The 19,944-nt window shown below is 40.2% G+C and overlaps 1 long non-coding RNA gene across 1 annotated transcript in view; it reads left to right on the top strand.

Moving 5' to 3' along the window:
• LOC116715856 (uncharacterized) overlaps window positions 1–11,269 on the top strand; it is a 23,041-nt gene extending 11,772 nt beyond the window's left edge. Inside the window, exon 3 of the long non-coding RNA XR_004338269.1 lies at window positions 11,253–11,269. This is a non-coding gene — a long non-coding RNA (uncharacterized LOC116715856). The remainder of the gene's footprint in view (window positions 1–11,252) is intronic.
• The last annotated feature ends 8,675 nt before the right edge of the window (window positions 11,270–19,944 follow it).

Here is a 19,944-nt window from a genome sequence, read left to right on the forward strand (position 1 = left end):
CTAATGCGGACAATCAAAAAAGATTGTTTCTGGTCTCCATAAATGCTGGATCTGTATCTAGAGCCTAAACAAAAATAGAACTTTGCAGATGCACCTAATCTTGTCTCTGTGGGGACAGTGCCACATAGAGACCAGATTGCCAGCCCTGGTATAAATGCATAATCCACTTTAATCAAACTCTAGTTCCTTTGTCTAGGAAGTCTGGTTTGTTTTTGGAGGGGTGAATGCACAAACAACCTCTAATGCAGAGCAAAAAAGCAAACTCTGGTCCACCTAAAAACCTAGGTCTCAGTTCATTTTCAAAAGAAAAATCCTACAACTGCTAAAATTTGACACCACTCCATTTTTATTTACATTTTGTGAAGAAGGAAGTTGTTTCCTTCAATAGTTTCTGGTGCAGCGCCACCACAAGACGGTGAACAAGATTTTCACTTAGTTTGGATCATTTGATAGTGCACTGTGAAGGTGAACAGCAACCGATGAAAATGTAGCAAATGTTGCAATTTTGGTCACCAATTGAACCAAGTCTACTGGACAGTGAAGTTTGAAAGCACCTTTAAAGTTTTATCCTTAATGTCCGGTTGGAGGCGACATAAGAGGTGGACCCATTATGACTGGTCCGGTGGGGGGCCCAGAGACCGACATGATTCAGGAAGACCTGGGGCCTCGTGTATAAAGCATGCATATGCACAAAAAATGTCCAACGCCATATTTTACAAACAAGTCAGCATGTATAAAAATGAAGGTGGCATGAAAGTTTTCGTAAATATACAGAAACTGCTGGACTACTGTGAAAATGTGCGGCAGCCACACAAACATTTTTTGTGGACAATAAACTACAAAGCATCAAAAACTCACCTAAATCCACTGAAATCTGAATACATCCAGTTATTTAGAACAAGAAGCATCAAATCTGATATTTTTTCATGATTTTGATATTTTATTGTTTGAACGTAAACTATAACCCTGAACAACATTTATCTTTAGACAATAACATAATAACCACACAAAATAAAGAAAATAAAAATAAACGTATGTGAAAGCCTCACTCCAATGTAAATAGTACTTTTCCTCAGTTTTTGTCTCTTAAAGATGTCATTGTTCTGTGCGCCGCAGCACATGAAGTGCATCTATGGGGTCATTTAATTCTGACTGAAAGAGAAAACAGCAGATTAACTCCAAACAGGTTTGATTATTTTAAAGGTGATCAAGGTGTGTATACAGTCACATGTATATAAATATGTGTGTTTGTCACACGTATTCTCTGATGGAGAACATCGCCAATGGAAGGATTCAGAGGGAGAGTTTAATCAGAGATCATATTGATCTGTTGGGAAATGTTGATGGTTTATTAGTGTATAGTGATCATCCTGGAGCTCTGAGCAAAACTTAAAGAGCTGTGCGGTACCGGTACCGGCCCAGCTGCAGTCATCCTTCAGTCGAGCCGCCTGCTTTGTGAATGCGCCTTATGGACAGAAAGCATCTCTATTCTGTAAATGTATAACTTATGCACATGATTCTATTATTTAGAATAAATGTTGACATTCCTTTTATTTTTTGTGAGATGACCTTATGTGCCCTGAAAGCACCTTTTAAACACAGGTATGTGTTCGGTCTTGTGGAGGCTAGCTTTGGGCTTATCACTTGGGGGCTCGGACGGAGGCCCACTTACTGTGGCTGAAGCTGCAGCTGGTGCTGGAGGGGAGATTGGAGCTGTGGAGGAGGATGAAGAATGTGAAGTGACTTCCATCGAAGTCACTTCTAAACGCTAACCCCCACAGATTGCCGCTTCCGTCCATCTTCCTCTCCAACGTCTGCTTTCTGGACAACAAAATAGACCATCTGCAACTGGAACTGTCTTCAAAGAGAGAGTTGAGGAACTGCTACGCTCTCATTCTGACGGAGACATGGCTCAACTCGTCCATACCGGACAACGTTGTTAGCCTGGAGGGGCTCGCTACATTCCGCGCAGACAGGAGCAGCGCTCTCAGCGGTAAAACCCGAGGAGGGGGGCTGTGTATTTACATCAACAACAATTGGTGTAAAAATGCCATGACTGTCGCCAGTTACTGCTCCCCGGACATCGAGCTTCTGACTGTTAACTGCAGACCATTGTACCTGCCCAGGGAGTTTACTGTTGTTAGCATCACTGCTGTGTATGTGCCCCCCAGTGCTAACACTAAAGAGGCTATGAGTGTTCTCTACCGGACCATCAGTGAGTTGCAATCCTCACACACAGAGGGCATTTTCATCATTGCTGGGGATTTTAACCAGGCCAACATGAAGACTGTTCTCCCTCACTTCAACCAGTATGTGAATTTTCCAACCAGGGGAGTGAATACTCTAGACTTGGCCTACACCAACATCAAAGAAGCATTCAGAGCAGCCCCCCGCCCCCACCTTGGCTCTTCAGACCACCTATCTGTCATGCTAATTCCTGCATACAAGCCCCTGCTGATCAGAACAAAACCTACAGTGAAGCAGGTGAGGGTGTGGGCTGAGGGGGCCATGGAGGCACTTCAGGACTGTTTTGAGTGCTCTGACTGGGAGATGTTCAAGGCAGCAGCCACTTACAACGACCAGATCAACATCGATGAGTACGCCATGACTGTGTCAGCCTACATCAACAAGTGCACAGAGGACGTCAGCATCACTAAGAACATTATCACCCGGGCCAACCAAAAACCCTGGATGACTAAGGAGGTACGGGAAATGCTAAAAGCACGGAACTCAGCCTTCAAGTCTGGCGACAAGGAGGCACTGAGGACAGCGAGAGCCAACTTGAACCGTGCTATCAGGTTAGCAAAGCGAACCCACAGTCAGAAAATACAGGAGTTCTTCCACGACACCAGCAACACCAGGAGTATGTGGCAAGGCATACGGGCGATCACAGATTACAAGCCATCCTCCCCCCCAGTGGGCGAAGTTGATGCTGACTTTCTCAATGGACTCAATAACTTCTTTGGGAGGTTCGAGGCACTGAACAGTACTCCGGCAAAGAAAACTGTTCCCCACCAGGAAGAGGAGGCACTCTGCCTGGACACAGCCGATGTGTTGAAGACTCTGAAAAGAGTCAACCCACGGAAGGCCCCAGGCCCCGACAACATACCTGGGCGGGTGTTCAGGGAATGCGCAAGTCAGCTGGCTGGTGTCCTAACAGACATTTTTAACACCTCACTGGACCAAGCCACAGTGCCAGCCTGTCTCAAAACTGCCTCCATCATTCCGGTGCCAAAGAAACCTCAAGTCACCTCTTTCAACGATTACCGGCCTGCGGCACTGACTCCCATCATGATGAAGTGCTTTGAAAGGCTGGTAAAAGAACACATCGTCTCCAGACTCCCCTCCACATTCGACCCGTTCCAGTTTGCCTACCGCCGAAACCGCTCCACTGAGGATGCCATCTCCTCCGCCCTACACCTGAGCCTGGCTCACCTGGAGGAGAAGAACACTCATGTGCGGATGTTGTTCCTGGACTTCAGCTCAGCGTTCAACACAATTATCCCACAGCATCTGGCAGAAAAACTGGGACACCTGGGCTTCAGCACCCCCCTGCAAAACTGGCTGCTAGACTTCCTCACCGACAGACCTCAGTCAGTCCGGATCGGACAACACACCTCCGATGTCATCACCCTCAGCACAGGCTCCCCTCAGGGCTGCGTCCTGAGCCCTCTGCTGTTCACTCTGATGACACACGACTGCGCCCCCAGGTTCGCCACCAATCACATCGTGAAGTTCGCGGACGACACAATGGTGGTGGGCCTCATCAGAGACGACAACGACCTGGACTACAGAGAGGAGGTGGAGCAGCTGGTGGACTGGTGCAGAGACAACAGCCTGATCCTGAACGTTGACAAGACGAAGGAGATGATCGTCGACTTCAGGAAGAACTGGCCCAACCACGCTCCACTGCTCATCAACAGCTCGGCTGTGGAGGTTGGTCAGCAGCACCAAATTCCTGGGGGTGCACATCACAAACGACCTCACCTGGACTATGAACACCACGTCTCTGTTCAAGAGGGCACAGAAACACTTGTATTTCCTGCGGAGGATGAGAAGAGCACACCTGCCCCCGCCCATCCTCAAGACGTTCTACAGAAGCACCATACAGAGCATTCTGACCAGCTGCCTCTCTGTGTGGTGTGGAGGCTGCAGCGCCTCCGACTGGAAGAACATGAGGAGGGTGGTGCGGACAGCAGAGAGGATCATCGGGGCCCCCCTTCCCTCCATTCAGGACATTTCATCCCAGCGCTGCGTGTCCCGAGGCCGAAACATCGTCAGTGACCCCTCACACCCCCACCATGGACTGTTCTCCCTGCTGCCTTCTGGAAAGAGGTTCCGCAGCATCCGGTGCAGGTCCACCAGGTTCCGAAACAGCTTTTTCCCACTTGCCATCAGACTGCTGAACTCTTAACTGGACTGCACTCAAAAACTGGTCTCCACTTCATACCTTGCACATGTACATAACTAAATAACTTCTATTTTACTGTTATTCCTGCACTTTATATTTTATATTTATCAGTGTTGTATAGTAACGAAGCAAAAATACTTCACTACTTTACTTAAGTATATTTTGGAGTACTTCATACTTTCCTCGAGTATGAAAATTTTTGATGACTTTCACTTTTACTTCACTATATTTCCAAACTTAATTGCATACTTTTACTCCGATACATTTTCAATGTGTGGTTTAGTTACTCGTTACAAAAAAGCGAGAGAGAGAAACGCAAGTGTTTTGACCCCACCTACTGATTAGCAAGTAGCAAGTAGGCTACCGAACAAAGTCCGTAGCCTGCTTGCCTGGTCTTGTTCATCACCTCCAATAGGATACACCTGTTTCGCTTCTCCCATTAAACACAAAGCAAGTCTCGCAATCAGCAGCAGCCACATGGAGGAGGAAACGGAGACCACAACGACTGCAACTACGTCGGACACGGCTCCAGGGGAACCACCAGCTGGTGATGAGAGCCCATGGCCTTATTTAAACACAATACACTCTTTCGTGGGTGTTAAAGATTCGTCGTACTGCATGCAGTGTATGTTATTCCTGCCCGAAGATGTGGAAATTCTATCTTACAAAAACTCCCCGTCCAACTTGAAGAAACACATCGAGGTAACTTCTTATGAAATGGTTATAATCCTCCTGTGTCAGTAACTATAGCTTGGTCACTAGGCACTACTGTATTGTGAAATCTTGACCATAAATGAACTTTGTTTGGCATTTTTTCAGTTCCACACATGGTGTATTTAGCTTAGGCCTAATGTTGACTGTAGCAGGCTACCTAGACTCCTCTGTTCAAGGGGGGACAGAAGCCATAGCGATAGCAATTTAGACTAAATTTAACGAATATAGGAAAGGCATGCAAGTTCAAAACCAGGTTTACAGATGCCAATAAGCTGCATTTCCCTCACAATTCTTTTTTTCTTTTGCATAATGACCAGTTGTGTGCACCACCTACTGACTGTAGGATTGACTGATTCACTGATTTGTGAAGTAGAGTAATCGTAACAGCTCTTTTTCTTCATGTTGGCCGCATTTTCTGTACTATTTATTTTTCTCATTTTCAGCACTGACCTTACTTGAAGGGAAAACTTAAGGCTTACAAAAACTTTGTATTTTCTGTCCTGGAGGGTATACTAAGAAGCTGGTTCAGTTGTAAAGCAGGTTAAGTTAACCTTGTGCTATAGGTAAAGCACCTAATTTTCTTAACTAAATGATGCCTGCAGGTATATCTATTAGCAGGTTTAATTTTGCCTGCACTTGGTTGTGTACATTATTTTAAGTGTATTTGACAAGTTTACCAAAATATAAAAAATGTCATTCAAACTGCATTTGCCTTGTTTTACTTTTTACTTGTACTTTTCATTACATTACTTGAGTACATCCATTTTTACAGCAATTTCCATACTTAAGTACAAGAAGTTTCAGATACTTTAAGACTTTAACTCAAGTAACATTTCAGTCAGTGACTTGGACTTTTACCAAAGTCATATTTTGGAGAGGTACCTATACTTTTACTTGACTCTGAGATTTCAGTACTTTATACAACACTGGTAGAGTCTATGCAGTTTTCATTGTAGATTTTACATATTTTAGCTCTTTCTGAAAAAGCAAATCTGCTGGGTCCATGTTGTGAATGTTTGTCCTTTCTGAGACCTGATGGTAGTAAAGTTGGTCGGGTCCTTGTCATAAAGTGTGGTTGTTTGATAATAAATAATAATACATTTTATTTGTAGGCACCTTTCTGGATACTCAAGGTCACCTTAGATAGTTTGACATAAAAACAAACACAAAATTTAAGTGTATAGTAAAAATTAGTACAAAACAAGATTTAAAAAGACAATGCAATTGCAATCAAAGTTTGGACTTCAAGTGTGGCAAAGAGTCGATGTTACGGAGATCAGGTGGGAGTGAGATTCAGAGTTTGTGAGCAGAGCGACTGAATGCTCCGCTCGCTAAAATGACAAGACGGATGGGGGAACAGAGAGATAAACAGAAGAAAAGGATCTGAGGGTTCAGGTGGGCGTAGCAATGTGAAGGAGCTCCAAAAGATATGGGGAGGGGATGAGGTTGTGAAACGCTTTGAAAATTAGGAATATTTTATAGTTGATGCAATATGAGATGGGAAGCCGATGAAATTGTTGTAAAACAGGTGAGATTTGATTAATTGAAAGGGTCCATGTGATGATACAAGCGGCTGAATTTTGAACCAATTGTGATTTAATGAGAGTTTTCTGTGGCAGACCAAAGAGAGGAGAATTACAGTAATCTAAATGAGAAGAGACCAGACTGTGGACCAGAACAGCAGTGGAGTGAGGAGTGAGAGAAGGACAGAGACGATGAATATTTCAGAGATGGATGTAGGCTGACGCAGTGATATTATTGACAAGGGAAGCAAAAAGGTGCCGTCGAGGATGACACCCAGACTTTTAACCTGAGGGGAGGGAAAAATGGAAGAGTTATCAACTGAAATGGAGAAGTTATTAAATTGGCTTAGCAAAGTTGCGGGCTTGTCATCCGCATAGCAGTGAAACTGAATATTATGTTTGAGAAAAATATAACCAAGGGGGAAAAGGTAAATGATAAACAGCAAGGGTCCCAGAACAGAGCCCTGGGGAACACCTGAGGTAACGGGAACAGGATGAGAGATAAGGTGAGGATGGAGGCGGTGAACCCAGGCAGTAGTAGAAAAATGATGGTTTTAAAGAAGTCAAAAAAAAAAAGTAGCCTACAAAGTCTAGGCAGCACAGGTGAGCAAAATTCAAGTAGCACTGACATTGGTAACAATTGGAGAACTCATATAGCTGGACAGCAATGACATGATGTACCTAGGACCCAACGGGGAAACACAGACACAGGTGGGATTAAATACACAGAGAGCAATCAGGGGAAACGAGGGACAGCTGGAAACAATTAAGGGGTAGCCGGGACAACACAGGGACTAATTAACACACAGAAAACTGAATTCTTACAATTAGCAACCGCTCACTGTGTAATATTTTAGTGGTGAAAAAACTTTATGTTCTGAGTTATTCCACTGGTAGGATCCCATTATGGAACCACACTGGAGTTTACTGAGCTCTTTCACAAATGTTTATAGTGACTGAATACTTTTTACCAAAGCTGTGTTAGACTTAAGCCTACAATTAGTCATCTCTCTGCAGATTTAGATTTGGAAATATTAAAATTCAACCAAGATGTTTCTTTCTGTAAGGAAATGAGAATACAACATGTCTGAAAGGCAGTGAAGCAATGTGTAAGCAGTATCAGTATTGAAAAAACACTGTTAATTGTTTTTATTCACAAACAAAATGGCATGCTAAAATGATTTAACCTTCTCAAAGAAAAAATATCTTTTGTGGCATTTGAGCAATCAAAACTTTCTTATAATTGTTGAGGAACATTTTACATGTTTCCTCTGGAGTTCTAGCAAGTTATCTTTGGTGATATTCTCCAGGAGTTTGGTGTTAGAAGGCCTCTTTACCATCACTCTAATCACTAAAGTCCTACAGAATTAGGTCAGGACTCTGTTTGGAACTGTACTTCCAGCAGAAACATATACAGTAGGTTATATCAATCTGCCAGTGGTATGAATACTTTGGGCTTATCTGTAAATGTGCCACTTCGATATGGTGTGTAAAGTGTTGTGAAAGTAAAGTGAAAAAAATGGATAACTTTTACAGGTAAAAAAATGACAACATTATTTGGTATATAGGAAACATTTTGTGCAAGTCTGTGCTAATTATATATTTACACAAACATTATGTTCAGAGAATTACTATTATTATCTAATAGAAAATCCAACTTTACACCAAATGAACTTAGAAGTTACAGAATTCTTAGTTTAAGAAGAAACAAGTGCAAGCACTTTAATCAGTGAAGTAGAACAACAAAAACAAAATGACATCCTCTCTGTGCCAGTAGCCACCCTGAGGCCAATCACAGCAGCAGGGATCAATACCACACACACACACACACACACACACCCCCACCCCCACCCACCCCCACACACGCCCCCACCCCCACACAAACTCACGCACACCCCCACACACACCCATTCCCGCACACCCCCACAGACGCACATACACACGCACAGTATGTCTTTTTATCTTCATGAGAACTTTGCATTGACTCCATTCCCTTTTCAATCATTTCTACAGCCTAATCCTGACCTTTACCCTTAAGACACAATCACAGTCAGGGAATATCACATATTTGGGGATCAATTTTGCTCCTGGCTGGTCAATTTAACAAAACTAAGCCAAATTCCACTTTTAAAGAGAGTTGAAGATGATCTTGCTAAATAGTAATCTCTACCCATATTACTCATGGGAATGGCCGTTTTGCCTAAAGTCTATTACTTATTTTCGATGATTCCAAGCAAACGTGATATGTCTAGTTTGGTTATCTGGACTCCTCCATCTAGAGAGGATGGAGGAGTCCAGATAACCGTCTTTCCAAAGGAATCTAGAGATATTCCTTTGGAAAGACAAACCCCCTCGTATTAGCTTAAAGTGCTACAGAGGAGTAAAGATAAAGGAGAATTAACTCTTCCTTAGGAAACTGGGGTGTTTGTGTGGTTGGCTTTCACTGTTTCTGGAGCCTTAAGTCTCCAATGTAGGGAAAAATGGGACCGGAGCTGGCAGATGAAGTTGAGCAGGTGTGCTTTTGTGTACCTGTCAAATATCAAGTCATCACCTGAAATATATTAGTAGCTGGCTGCCCCTTTTGTTTAACCAGAGTGGTGAACAAAGGCCCTTTGAGTTTCCTCGTGATAGTCTGTGTTAAACTATTGCCAAAATCTTTTTGTGTTTCTCCACCTTCAAAGAGACCCTCGAGCTGAAACCAAGTTTTATCCTATGTATGCTCCTGGATTTCTCGCCACAAACCATTTGCAAAAACTACAACATTCAAATCTAGGGTTAGGGTTAGGGTTAAATCATAAAGCTATGATTAACCAAAAGGAAGGAGTAATGACAAGCTACCTAGAAATGTAGAGAAGTTGTAAGTACAATATTTGTCTTTAAAATATAGTGGAGTGAAAATCATAAGTTTCCCAAAAAATAAATGCTAAAGTAAAGATACTCACAAAATGTACTTAAATACACTACTCAAGTGAATGTGCTCCATTTGTGTCCACAACTGATGTGCGGTCATAAATACATCTTAGGCTACAGGTTACATTAGATCTCAATGTGGTTAAAACCCCTTAACTCTCACCACTGGAAAATACAATGGAAAAACGAAACTCGGGTGTTCTGTTGCATGTTAAGGGGTTAAATGAGAGCCATTAACTTCACCTAATTATGTTGTTCCTTCAGCTGGAGAGCAATTAAATTTGTTGATTTATTTAAACTAATACCTGTCTAAGTCATGCAGTTTGGGGTTCCTGGCAACCAGCAGATAAGTTGGAATTTGTGTGTGACGTTCTGGTGGATCAGTAACTCCAATACTAAACCCAGTTCAGCAAATGGTGGCTCCAAGAGCAATGCTCTAGGGCAGAGGTGCCCAAAGTCGGTCCTTGAAACGGGCATCCTGCACGTTTTAGTTCTATCCCTGGTGGTACCAACAACCTTTTCAGCAGGTCAATGTTCTTCGTAGGCCTCTAACGAGCCATCATTTGATCCAGGTGCATTAAACCAGGGAGAGAACTAAAACATGGAGGATACCGGCCCTCCAGGACCCACTTTGGGCACCCCTGCTTTAGGGAGTCTAAATCAACAGATAAGTTAGTCACCATGGGCCAGAAGACTTTGGTGATCCCTAAAATGCTTTCCGTCCTGATTCTTTCAGTCACGTCTTCATTTATACATATTTTTGGTGTTTATTGGGAAGAACCCACAGAATCCTCTGGTGCCAAACTAATCAGAATTAGTGGAAGACTAACTTGGCCTCATTGACAAATTCCTCTTAAATAAACCTTCATACTAAAATGAAATCAAGCCATAATTTTATTGGTTCTATATTTACTTGTAGATTTTTATAGTTTTCACTTTTTAGTAATTTTAATTCATATCATCTTTTCAATTTGTACTTAGTATTTTTGTTGAGAGTTACTTGCTTAGTAAATTTGTTGATATAAATACAGTAATTAACTGTAACCTTTAATGTTTTTATTAATAAACTTGTATATGGAGAGAATTTGTATGTTTATTTCATGCATGTGTAGAGTCTTGCTGGACTTATTCCTTCATTTATTGTTGTGTTAATACAATACCTAATTCTTCTCAGGCAGGAATAATTTACAAACAATAAGACTGAATGTTGTGGCTATTATTTTCCTGGTAATCATATGGTGCCCGGACTTAGTAATTTTGACATAAATTACTAGTTTTATTAATTGCAGTTGAAAATTATTTCGAGTTATTCATACTAGTCCTGTTGCTGCACAAAAATATTTTGTGGACAACCACAGAGGCCAGAAATTGAACACATGCAGCTGGACTCAGTTTACTACTGATCTCTGCACTGGAGCGAAATACAAATGTACACCAAACACTTGCAATTTTTACTTTCCAAAAACTCAATCACTTGTCATTATCTTTGCACTTCATGATGATGCATCACTTTTTGTTAGTTTATCAGATAAAAACTTAATAAAATAAATTAAGGTCGTTAGATGTAATTAGACAAAATGTGAAAAAGTCTGAGATATGATTTGCAATACCCTGAAAAAAGCCCCCCCTCCCGGCCCCTTACAATAAACGGTTATCCAGGTCAATATTCAAACATGAGAAATACTTATTGTGAGAGCAACAGTTTTAACCACCACCAGTCCAGTGTTAAAGAAAATTCACTAAAAAGAGAAAATAATAAGGCAGAGATAATATAAAAGAGTATTTTCCAAAATCGTCTAAATTATTTATAGAAGAAAAAATAAAACCCTTCAACTAAAATGTGTACATCCATCCTTTTATGGAGTTTGTACTTACTTATTAAAGCAGCCAATGTCCTGACAAGTGTGTTTTATTCTTGGTAAGCTGAAATTGATTTTCTGACACATAAAATGAAAAACACAGAGTGGTGGGGGAACATACCTATTCAGTCATGCAAAGAGTCAAGGTTTGTTAAATGTTCATTCTTTCAATCGAGAAATGAAAATAAGCTAGAGGAAGACTGAAAAAAAGAAGTTTTCTATGTCTGACAGAAGTGAAGGAAGGAGAGAAAAATACATACTGAAGAAGAAAGCAGTAGATAGAAATGCCCCAGGCTGCATTTACTTCAATATGAATGACTGAACAGGTGCATTAGACCAGAAATGTCTCTCTCTCTTCCTCTCTTTATCGCCATAGTTACACACGCACACACATGCCCACACACCCACATGCACACGCCAGTTTGTATTTCTACACATATTCTAACTTCCATTCATTTTAGCTACTGAACTTATGCCTGACCCTGAACACAACCCCTAACTCTTGTGGCGATGTTTCCTGGGCTTCTTTCTGGCTTTGAGTTTCCCTTGGTCCTCTACGACCTGGTCCTAGGTGAGGAACTAGACAAAGCGCAGCCCAATAACCCCTTATGACGAATAAAACGTTTGGAATCAGTATTCCCTTGCCTGGACGCGGGTCACCAGGGCCCCATTCTGGATCTGGGCCTAGAGGTAGGGCACTTTGACGAGGGCCTGGTGAATGGGCTTTAACCCGTGGAGCCCGGCTGGACTCAGCCCGAAGAGGAGATGTGGGTCCCCTTTCCCATGAGCTCACCACTTGTGGGAGGGACTAAAGGGGTCGGGTGCAGTGTGGGATGGGTGGTGGGTTTGGGCGGGGACCTTGGCGATCTTATCCTAGGCTACAGAAGCTGGCTCTTTGGACATGGAATGTCACCTCTGGTGGGGAAGGAGCCCGAGCTAGTGTGTGAGGTTGAGAGGTTCTGGTTAGAAATAAGCATTGTAGTGACAAGCCTCTTATATTTGTTTATTATGCAGCATTTTAGGGAAATTGTAGTCAGCAATTTTACTGAAGACATTTAGATGACTGTGATGGAAAAATTACAATAAGGTCACATCTGCTAGTCATGTTATATGAATGATTGTGAACTCTCACCAAAAGAACTATTTGGGTTACATGTAACCCAAATAATTCTTTTGGAAGTTGTTTTCTACAGCTGCATCAGAACCAGACTGTCTTGCCCTTTGTTGTTAATTCTTTATCCTTGGTATAAAACTCATGTGTAGTCTCTGCCTGACGGAGCTTTTCATCCAGACCTGCTTCATTACTGATTGTCCTACAAGCTCTCTGTATTGTGCACAATATATGAATAAACCTGATTGAGTGATTTCACCTGAACAGTGCTTGGAAATAATATTTTTTCCACGACATTGACAAACAACTTTTTATGAACTGTAAGATGCTATGGTGAGAGCTATGGTGGAGCCAGCTGCATATTGTCAGAAAAAAACAAACAGACTGTCATCTTCCTACTACTTCCTGTCATCTTCTCTGTAGTTTTCACTAGTAGTAACATCCAGCTCATGAGATGTGAAAAAAGTGTTTCCATTGCAGTTTTGCAAAATCATAATGTAAAACCACCTCATTCTAGTGCAAAAACACAAACACAAAACCATGAGGTTTTTTTTTTTTTGAAAGTGCTGTGTTTCCATAATGTGAATACATTCAATTTGGGAAACTTTTGGTTAATGGAATCACAGTGTCTCCTGCTTCTGAATCTGCTGATAAGTTGTCTTTGCCATCTGAGACATAGATTTAGTGCTCATGTTTTGATAATTGCACATGGTTTGGGTATTCAGTCCATTTCTTATATTTTTATTGGAGGTAAGGATAGGTTCTGTCTTATTGTCATACCAAAGGTTAGACAATTACTTCACTGGATTGGTTCGACCCTGAGAAGAGAGTATTGACAAATGTGCAGAGTTATGGTGCCAGATTTATGTGAAAAGTAGATGGGAGCACTATTTACATTCATCATGCGCATATATTATGCTCCATAAGCATGGTGAATGTCCCATGTGCTCACAATTCAGTGACCACGAGTACCAAATGTGTACTTTCTCAACACCTCTAACAAACTTGTTTTTCTTCTAATGAATCAATCTTTCTAGTAGTATTTTAAGCAATGCAAAGTTTTTCTTTTGCAAAATTGCTACAACTTTTGCACAAAGGTGTACAACCTAAACAACACATGATATCATATGTTGAGTTAATTGAGCAGCAAAGAGAGAAAATATATTTAGAGAATCATTTTTTTCCCAAATGTTTGGTGTGCTCTCAGTATAAATGTGTTTTTAGGATTTAGTAAATTTATTTGATTTATTTGTGATGTAGGAAAGTTCCATCATCATGAAATGTTAGAAATTATATCCCCAAAACACTTTGACTTTAACACTATTATTCTCAGTAAAATTCACAAGTTCATTGTGACAAACCAAAATTCCAAGCATTACCCATCATTCCAGAGTACAAAAGTCAATAATTGACTTAATAGATGATTCCTGACAGTCAAGAACATTTTTAATTAGACATTCACACCCCTAAGGCTTTGCTATATGCTTTTAGTTCTGTGTAAGTGGGCAAACATGTTGTGTCATCCCACACCCTCCTCAACACACACAAAAAAACAACAATTTCCGAAAAACATTTTTAATTACAGTGAAAGGCCCCAGATGAAGCGACCAATCAAATGGAGAAATTTCTACCTCAGAAGGATACAACAGTCTTAAACGAGCCAATAAATAAGTCAGGAAACACAATTTACAAGAGAGAACATAAGGTCGCTAATGGGTATAGACCACATGTACCACAATGTGGGGATTAATGATGAAAAAGGGAAGGAAGAGGGTGAGGAAGAGTGAGAAGAGGGTGAGGGACCTCTTTGCATGACTTCTTTGTTAACCACAAGACTTAAGGGACGTTGCCTCACACACACAGGACGTCTGTCACATCATGATTTACAGACATGCACCATCCATTTTGCCCATTAAGGCAGAAGAAATATTAATATGGTTTAGAACGAAGAGGGCTAGAAACAGCTTTATTATAAAAGAGCTGAAAGTCAGTGAAGGGGTGTATTGGCACTATGTTCAAGAAACTGAAAGGAGATAATATGCATCACCAGTCTGTGAGCTAATTAAGTTCTTTATGAACATTTTTACATTATGTCACTACAGTGACAAACGTGATATACCAGCTCAATGTAGTGCTTAGATGGGCAGTATTATGTAAAATTGACTTTTTGAGCTTTATGCCATATTATAATGTTATTCCCTCATCAAAAATGTACCTGTAGTGTTGCTTGGATTCTTTCATGCATGTTTGAGAAATCTTTTAATCTCTGTGGCAACCATTAAGCTGTGCAAAACACTTGGGTGGACCTACAAACAAAGCTCCTACTTGGAGATACAGTTTCCAAGTTCCAAGCTTCGGCCTCACAGAACAGCCCTCCTCCCCAACTAGCTTGTAGCAATTAGCAGACACTTGGTGCTGGTGTTTGCATCTTTTCAGTGTAACACTGGTAAAAATGTTGTTAAAGTTCATAGAGGAACAATGTGTTAACTTCCTGAAAGCAAAGGTTAAGAAAAAGCAGGAGTTTTTAAAGGGACAGAGATCTAGTTTCAAGGCGTTAAATTACAATGTCAAATTTCTTTTAAATTGTATTTAATATATACAGCATTTTTACAACAACTAAAGATAACAAAGCTGCTTGACTGATCCATAAAATGGCACTGTGTACCCATAAAACATAATATTGCTCCTTTAACTGAGAAGTGGAAGGAAAGGGATAGAAATTGATATTTTGCACAAAATTAGTAAGTTTAAGGATTTTCCCATGTTTCTATTGCTAAAACTAGGCCAGGTTCAGGAACTGTACCTTTGCCCCATCTTTCTATCTAATGATTTTCATGGGTTTCTATGCTGCATTTGTAGTTGTTTGTAGATGTGCGGCACTCTAACCAGATCCATCCAGTGACTTACAGGATTATCCAGAAAATGCAGGTGTTGATGATCCCTCTATATCTATGTTAGAGAGCTGCTTCCAGATGTGGTTTAGCAGCTTCTAATTTTATGTAGTCTATATATACTGTATATCCCAATCTATTGACTATCTGGGGCTGGTGTTCATTAGAGAACTCATCCAAAGACTAATCAATACTGACCTGACTGGGACACATACAGTATGCATCAACATGTAGATGCAGATGACACTGAAGGTCAATTTAACTGAACACACAAAAACTTCATTTAGTTCATGGAACATAATACATCTAATTTCATTGTTTATGTTTGTTTTTCTTTAGTAAATGGCATTCTTTTCAATCAAAACTTTTTTGTCTCACAGAAACCTGGATGCATTAGGAAGATTATAAATAAAGAGCTGCTGATAGCTGTTGGCAGAAACAATCTCCTGTAATGGTCGACTGACTGCTTGTCAACAACAGGCTGTCCTCAGTCTCTTGGAGAAGATCAGGGTAGTCCATAATTTTCTTAATTTTATTAAGAATTCTTCTGTGCAATGTAATTTGCAGTGGGGTTTCCATAGTTAATCCCAGAAAAGAGCCAGCCTTATTCATGAAGTTGTTTAACTTTTAAATTCCTGGAGACGATTCAGCTACCTCTACAGAAGATAGCAGAATAGATTGCACTCTCCACAAAAGACATACAGCAGACATGTAGCATCTTACTGCAAACACTGAAGACTCTAAGCTGCCTCAAGAACTAAGGTCCACTTCATCCCTGTTTTTTTTATTATTATATCGGCTGAGTAGTTTTTCACATCTTTGACCACTCATGAATTCACCTGAAATATGTTGCCAGACCATCAAAGGGCAATAAAGAGATAACAATTATGCATACACACTCACACTTAAGTACAACTTAGAGCTAAACAGATTTAAATGAATATATTAGTTGTGGAGCTCATATGTCTATTTATTCAACAATTCAGTGCACACAATGACACACACACTGTTCTGTATTTTCCTTCTATATTTCTGGTTCTTTTTGCATTTTTAGGCAGAATGTCTGAAAAGTGCTTTCTAACTTCATCTAGTGAGACATGTAGTGCATTACAAACATTTCTGCCTTCATCCCAGCACTGATAGCACTTGTTTCATTGTTTGACCCCACTTTAACCTAGGAAGTTGCAGCTGGAGGAGTGTTACGTCTAAAAGAAGGCATGGGTCAGCTGGTCAGGAGCCTCCCACTGGGCTCTCCCAGGGTATTCTTTAACGCCTACATTTGTGATTCTATGGCTGATCTGATATCAAAATTAACACCAGCTAGTAAATTAATGAAACTTACAAAACAAAAATAATACTAGATGTTGTGAACAATAAAAAACAAAAAACACCAAAACAAATAGTTGTCAGAATCTCAACACAAATACGATGTGCAAAGATTATTTCATAGTTAGAAAATATCTAAAATAATCAGCAAAAATAGATATGATAAAATTATGAATAACAAAAAATTAAATGTAGAATAAAAAACATGACAGATTATACCTATTAACCTCGACTAAGGTTAGCTTGAGTTGTCTTTAATGTACTTTTTAAAAACTCTCATCTGTCTGCATGTTGTCAGTAAGTGAGCATTATATTTCCCTTTGCTGTGGCGCACTGCAGTGAATTTATCATAACTACGTCTCCAGATTTCATTTAGTTAACAAAATTGTTCTACTGTGGCAGACTGCTTTGCAACAGTAAATGCAGTAAAGTACATGTAAAAAAAAATGTCTTTTTGCCCTTCAGCATTGTGCACATGTGCAAAATTTCCAGATATAAACAACAACATGCAGGGGGTTTAACGCAGGATTATATTAGCATTTTTTTAATGCAAATGTGAGCATGGAACATTATTTGTATAAACGGGAATATACTTCCCATTTATAGCAAAATTCATCTCATGGTGATTTGAGGAAAGGGACACAGGCCTAATTTATGTCCAGTTCAAATTAAGTAAACAAGCTGCTGAATGTGATGATGCATTCAAGAGTCAGGGATTAGTTGGGTGTGATTATATATTTTCAGATAATCTTCCAACCTCTAACTCACATTCTTGAATACAGATATTTAGCAATTCATATTTTGAAAGATAGTGTGTATGAAACTGCATTTACTTTGTTATTTATTTAGCCCCTGATTCCTAAAAATTTGGTATCAGACCCACAACACTGGCATCAAGACAAAACATCCAAAAAACAAAGATTTTCTGTGCACAAGCTACAATGAGATAAAACAACAGATTATTTTATTCTAAGTAGTGTGTGATCGTTGACAACTAGGTACCTCTGTTGTGACTTATACTGACACTTTGTTCTAAGACTTTTGTCTTCAAAAATTAATAAATTACTAGTTGTAACTAATATTGTCCAAGTTTCTTCAAACTTGGGCAATATTAGATGGTGATGGCTGTGGTGTGGCTGTGGGCAGGAAGGATCTTCTGTAGTCTGTACTGACAGAGCCTCTGTCTGAAAACATTGTTGTTGTGTAAATGTCTCATCAAAAGTTTTTTTTTTTTTATAAAGAAATCCTTAGAACAATCTTCTCCACAGGGTCAATCAATCAATCAATCAATCAATCAATCAATCAATCAATCAATCAAATTTTATTTGTATAGCACATTTCAGCAGCAAGGCATTTCAAAGTGCTTTACATCATATCAAACACAGAAACACAATGCAACATAGAATCAACAATCAAAACACGACATTAAGTCAGGTTCCATCAATAAATTTGTAATTGATTACGTTTCAAATACAATCCTAAACAGGTGGGTTTTTAGCCGAGTTTTCATCCATAAAAGGTTTACCTGTTACACTCCTACTGTGTTATATGGAACAAAATACCTATTGCTATTTTTATTCCCACTCACGCTCACAATCACACAGTTTAAAACGATGTAGACAGCATTTCAATGGGCTTCTGGCACAAGGCTCCGTGCAGGGACTCCGCCGTCCCTCACGGATTTTTGTGCGGTATCTGTTAGTGTCTAGAATTTACAGGGTTTCCGTTACGCGCAATGACCCTCAGTCACTCGCCGTTTTTCTTCCTGCATGGGGATCCGTACACCTCTTTCAAGGAATTTTGCCCTGGGACTCCATCGTCCCTCACGGATTTTTGTGCAATTTCAACATAGAATCAACAATCAAAACATGACATTAAGTAAAGTTCCATCATTAAATTTGTAATTGATTACGTTTCAAATACAATCCTAAATAGGTGGGTTTTTAGTTGAGATTTAAAAGAAGTCAGTGTTTCAGCTGTTTTACAGTTTTCTGGAAGTTTGTTCCAAATTTGTGGTGCATAGATGCTAAATGCTGCTTCTCCTTGTTTGGTTCTGGTTCTGGGGATGCAGAGCAGACCAGAACCGGAAGACCTGAGAGGTCTAGAAGGTTGATACACCAACAGCAGATCTTTAATGTATTGTGGTGCTAAGCCGTTCAATGATTTGTAAACTAACAACAGTATTTTAAAGTCTATTCTTTGAGCTACAGGGAGCCAGTGGACTTTAAAACTGGTGTTATGTGCTGTATCTTTCTGGTTTTAGTGAGAACGCAAGCAGCAGCATTCTGGATCAGCTGCAGCTGTTTGATTGATTTGTTGGACAGACCTGTGAAGACGCAATACGACTGAAGATAAACGCATGAATTAGTTTCTCTAGATCTGGCTGAGACATAAGTCCTTTAATCCTGGAAATGTGGGTCCAGAGCAGTCTCCGGAAAAGAACATGCCATCTTCATCAGCTTGTTTAGTCATTTATAATCCCAGGGTCGGATGTTGCTACCACAACAGATGATAGCAGAAAAGATGGGCAACTAACTGTCAACAACATACTTTTAGAATTAGCACCTTGCTTCACATCTTGAATGATCTTAGTTTCCTCCACAAGCCCAGTCTGCTCTGTCCTTTCTTGTAGACGCTTCACTGTTGCATCTCTAGTCCAGTCAGTTGTCCAGGTGATCACTGAGGTATTTGTATTGCTTCACCAACTCTCCACTTCCTCTCCCATAATGGAAACAGGATTTGACCTTACTCTGTTTCTCTCTAAATCTGAAATGATATCCTTTTTTTATTCACATCCAAAATAAGATGATTATTTCCACACCATGCCACAAAGTGGTCCTCTAGATCTCTGTACTCAGCCTCTTGTACATCTCTGATACACCTGAAGACCTGAAGGTGTACAAAGTGAAAAGGAGTGGTCAGAGTATGGGTCCCTGTGGAGCTCCTGTATTGCTGACCATCAGGTCCACAATCCTTCAGTCTCAAAAATCATGTTTTTAAGATTAAAGAGCCCTGTTTCTGTTTAGGTGGTGGTGCAAACATTGCTTGTAAAGTGCTCTGCATTATATGTCATTATGGAGCAATTTGTCATATCTGTTTTTAGTTTAATGTAGCTGTTGTCAATAATGGTATTAATTATGAAGCAAACAAACTAGGATGCTGCTGATACAACTTAGCATCCCAAAGAAATATGTGCAGT

Source organism: Xiphophorus hellerii, chromosome 24 (genome assembly GCF_003331165.1).
Source record: "Xiphophorus hellerii strain 12219 chromosome 24, Xiphophorus_hellerii-4.1, whole genome shotgun sequence".
Classification (NCBI taxonomy): domain Eukaryota; kingdom Metazoa; phylum Chordata; class Actinopteri; order Cyprinodontiformes; family Poeciliidae; genus Xiphophorus; species Xiphophorus hellerii.